The sequence below is a fragment of the Elephantulus edwardii genome, unplaced genomic scaffold (assembly GCF_000299155.1).
Source record: "Elephantulus edwardii isolate Elephantulus edwardi_28Jun2011 unplaced genomic scaffold, EleEdw1.0 scaffold00037, whole genome shotgun sequence".
NCBI classification, from domain to species: domain Eukaryota; kingdom Metazoa; phylum Chordata; class Mammalia; order Macroscelidea; family Macroscelididae; genus Elephantulus; species Elephantulus edwardii.
Window position 1 is genome coordinate 11,445,275 of NW_006399787.1, and position 4,978 is coordinate 11,450,252.

Below are 4,978 nucleotides of genomic sequence, written 5' to 3' on the forward strand. Positions count from 1 at the left end.
AGGATGAGCTGAGAGTCAAGATCTTGATTCTTCTTTGGCAGGCCCTTCTCTTCAAATCATGTGTCCCAGAGAAACAGCCAGCAAGTGAAAGGATCAGCTTAGCTCTGACTGCCCGTGGGTCAGGCAGATAAGGAGCCTGGCAAACAAGATGGATGGCTGCTGGCCTTGAACATGGCAGAGATGCTAGGAGTTCCGGATCAGAAAGCAGGAGGGCAGGCCCGCAGCAGCCGTCTCTTTTTAGCCTTATGAAAAGGCATTACCCCGCTCTCTACTCCCTCTGCCCACCCATATGCCCCTGCCACAAGAGGGGATACTGCAGATGGATCAAAGTAGTTTATTAAGATGAGGCTGGATGGAGATGCTTCGTGTGTCTGCACAACAGTTATAGGATTCTTTACAGTGTTTGACAATCTAAGGAAAGAATTTTTCTATTTATGTCCCATGGAAAGATGATCTTTTACCAAAACAAAGAGAAAATAAGCATCTGGTGGCTCTGCCATTAACTACTATTGATGTGTAATGCATTAACTGAAAGGATTGGACTGGCTGATCTCTAAAATCTCTCTTAGAACCAGCAGCCTGTGATTCATTCAGGATTTGAAAGGGAAGTTTGAGCACCACAGGCAAGAGGACACAGGCTAAAATCTTTACTTTCATTTACTCATTCCAGTGAGGGCAAGGAAAAGCCTTAGCGGCCAGAGGGGTTTAGGAGTGAGATCAAGGCCAAGACATTTGATTTGGAGACCAGCTCTGAGCTCTAGGGCTCCGATATTGCACATTCCTGATGTGTGTGTTCTTGTAATCTTGCCTTCCCCTGCCTGGAGCTGTTGGTCTCCGCACCTCTGAGCCTCAAGAATCTAGGAGCCTGGCACCAGAGGGAAAGATGCTGTTGTTTTTACACTGAGATACTGCTAGCCAGACTGCAGATGCTCCAGAGAACTGCCTCTCCCGCCCACAGCATTTCCTCAGGCTGCCGAAGGGGTCACTTTTGGAACACAGTAACTGTTTCCAGGATCCTATAACCTTTAAATTTTTAGATATAAGAGACTTTGCATCCTATCTCCAACTCTTTCCAGACAATTGACTTTAGATAATGCCTCAGTTTCTTCAGCTATAAACTAAAATGCTAATGGTGTTTCTAATGATGGTGTGAGGCAGTATATGGAGCATACTCATTGCAGTGCCTGAGCACATAATAAAAACCTGACGAAGGTGCTTAGCATTATTATTATTGCCCAAGATAAAAAAGATGGAGTGAGCCCCTGGTTATTGCAAATAATTACCACGACTAATGCTAACAAACGGGTCGTACTGTCTCAGAGTGCCTGGTAGTCTGCTCTGAAAACCTTGTGGAGTGTTTCTTTCCTGCCACCCAAGGGTCGTCATGAGTCAGAACTGGCTGACAGCAACTAGTTTCACTGGCTGGTTAGATAAAAAAGGAAGGTTGTAGCCATGACTGATTGTCCACTGCTGGAAACTGACCAGTGGCCAAGAATCAGACATTTGCTGCAGATTTGTCTTCCAGATTTCATTCCAGCAGCCCTTTTAGGCTGATGGTCAGCCTCTTTGTTGCCCTTCTTTGTAGTTTGCTTTCATTAAGCTAGATTCTAATCCCCTTTTTTATTATATTTAACCACATGCTTTCTCTCTGTGTATGTGTGTGTAAACTTACCTCACTCTAAAATATAACCACCTGAAGGAAATTAGCAATTGTTTAATAATTTAAGAAACAAAACAAGCAAGGAAAAATACCGTGATTCTTGGGGCTTTGAATCTGAACATTTAACTGTACAGCAACTTCTACCTCCCATGAGGAGTCCAGGAAGACTAACATTGACATACTTTCAGCCTCCAGGAAAAGGACATGGCACTTGCTCTCTCCTGGTCTCTCAGGTTCTAGAAGGCAGCTGTCAGCTAAGCTAAGCTCATCAGCAACACTGGCTTGTCTCCAGCCTGAAGGTTCCTGGTCCTGGGCTCACCGGGAAACGGTCTTTCTCCTTTCCTGGCTGCTGTCTCCAGCTTAGCAAGCTTCCCCACTGCTCCTAGCTCAGGCATGTTGGTGACTCTGCAGCTGCAGATTGCACCAGGCAGATGTGGCTACACGCTGTCTCCCTTCACCAGTGAGTGCACTGAACCTTTGCAGCCTCTGGCAGGACCATCAGCTTCCCTCCAGAGCTTGCCCGTGCTCAGCTCAGCAGGGACAAGGTCCAGAGAGCTAGATGGAATATCTCCCAGACTGGCTACTGAGAACCGTCTTTCAGGGTAGGTAACAGGAAGCATACTGGGATGGTGTGGAAGTTGGTAGGATGCCTGGTAGGAGAAAGCACCCCCAGTCCTGACTGGCCTGCTGACCCTTTTAACCTCTTTTAGTTAATACCTCATGGAAGTGCTAAATGAACAAAATAAAAAGTGTGCCCAGGCAAGCTTGAAACTTAAGGCAATTCATACCCAGAATAGTAATGCCATAGGCTAGAGTAGTGGACTAGCAGTAATCTTTTGTATTTTCCTGTTTGGATACATTGAGACACTGAATACAGAACCCATGAGAAAGACAAGGTTTTGGATTTGATCACATGAGTTTAAGATTGTGCCTATATTTGACCATTAAAACAGACCTTTTTAATCTTCTGAGCAAATAATTTAAAAAGTTGGACTTTCTGAAGAAGAATATGGACTAAAAAAGCTGGACTTCATCAAGAAAAATGTGGCCATCAGGATCGAAGGAAGATTCATCAACAATCTGCATTATGCAGATGACTCAACCTTGCTTGCTGGAATTGAGGTTTAAAACGCTTTCTGTAGATGATCCAAGACTATCATCTGTGTTGTGGACTACATCTCCAGATTGAGAAAACAAAAATCTTCCCCCTAGGGCCAAAAGGCAGCATCAAGATGTTGTTGTTGTTGTTGTTATGTGCCGTCGAGTCGTTTCCGACTCATAGCGACCCTATGCATAACAGCCCTAAACCCTGCTCTATCCTGTGCCAACCGCACTGCCTCTGACACACCCATCCCGATTACCCCAGTCACCGAATCAATCCATCTCATAGAGGGTCTTCCCCTCCTGCATTGTCCCTCAACCCTCCCAAGCATGATGTCCCTCTCCAAGGACCCGTCCCTCCTGGCAACATGTCCAAAGTATGTCAGACGAAGCCCCAGAATCCTTGCCTCCAAGGAGTAGCTTGGTTTAATCCTCTCCAAGATAAATCTGTTTGTTTTCCTGGTAGTCCAGGGTACATTCAGTACCCTTCTCCAGCACCCCAGCTCAAAAGCATCCACTCTCCTTCTGTCCTCCCTAGTCATTGTCCAACTCTGATGCATAACAAGCGATTGCAAATACCATGGCCTGTATCAGGCGCACTTTCATCTAACTTGAATCCACAATCAACACCTTGTTACCAGCAGTCAAGAAATCAAAAGATGGGTTGAATTGGGAAAATCGGCTGTCAAGGCCCTTTCTAAAGTACTAACAAGCAAGAATGACAATTTAAAGACTAAGATACATCTGACCTAAGCCATGGTCTTTTCCGACCTGGGCTGGTTCACCCCTCCTTAGGCAACCTGGTGGTCCCCCGCTCCCTTGAGGTCACCATAGGTGCTGAACTTAGTGCGGATCCCCCCAGTCAGCATAGTGCACTACAGCCCAGAACTCCTTGCCTCGAATGATCCTCCAGCCTCAGCCTCCAGAGGAGCTGGGACTAGCGGTATGTGCCACCATGCCCGGTGGTCTTTTCAATTCCTTCCTATGCATCTGAAAGTTACACAGTGAATAACAGACTGAATACGAATAGATGTCATTAAGTTGAGGTGTTAAAGAAGAGTATGGAATATTCCATGGATAGCCGAAAGAACAAACAAATATATCTTGGAGAAAGTTATCCAGTGTGCTCCGTGGAGCCAAAGATGGTGAAGCTTCATCTCATTGGGTATGCTGTTAGGAAGGGCTAGTCATGGGCAAAGGGCATCATGCTTGGAAAGGTGGAGAGTCAGTGTAAGAGATGGAAATCTTCAACAAGATGGATTGATGTAACAGTGACTGTAACAATGGACTCAAGAGTATCAGAGATGACTGGGATAGTGCCAGATGGAGCAGGTCAGATCTATTATTCATGAGGGATCGCTATGAGTTGTAGTCAACTTGACTGCTCATAACAATAATAACCATGCTACTGAAATGATTTCTCTGGGTCCTGAGGGTAAGACAGGCTTAGGTGAGCTCCACACTTCTGCCACGCTAGTTATCAGGTCATCTAGTTAAATTCACATGCATTCCTTCAACTGATTCTTACTGAGTGTCTGCTGTGTTACAGACACTTGTACTAGGCTCCAGGAACTAAAAAAAGAGTAAGACAACAGTCCCTGCCTCCAAGGAGCTGACACAATAGTGGAAGAGGCAAGTGACAACACAGTGGGACACTGGGCTACACAGAATGCTACAGCAACAAGACAGAAGACTTCTGTCTATAGATGACTTGCCGTGGTAGAGGCAGAACAAGTCAGGCTCTTGCTTGGACCATGGTGGGTAATGGAGATGCCTCACACTGTCTAAAAGAGGCACTGGTGCATCAGTGATAGAATTCTCCCCTTCCACCCACATAGGCAACCCAAGTTGACTTCCCAACCATTGTGTCTCACTCAAAGCCATCAATAGTGTGTTAATGGAAGACTGAGTGTTGCTAGGATGTCTGGTCGCTTAGTGGTTTGGCATTTGTAGTTTGAGTCCATGAGATGTTCCTTGGGAGAAAGATGAGCAATCTCTTCTCATGCTAGTGACCAGCTGGAGGGTCAGCTTTGAGTTGGCCAATTCAAGGGCAAATAACAACAACAATAACAACAGGGTATTGAATATATGTCAGTGAAGCTTCTAGACTAAGATAGACTGGGAAAAAAGGCTTGGCTTTTCTGAAAACCATGCAATGCAAATCATATCAATCACAGTGGTCTGTTCTGTGATTGGTTATGGGGTTGATGCAGCATC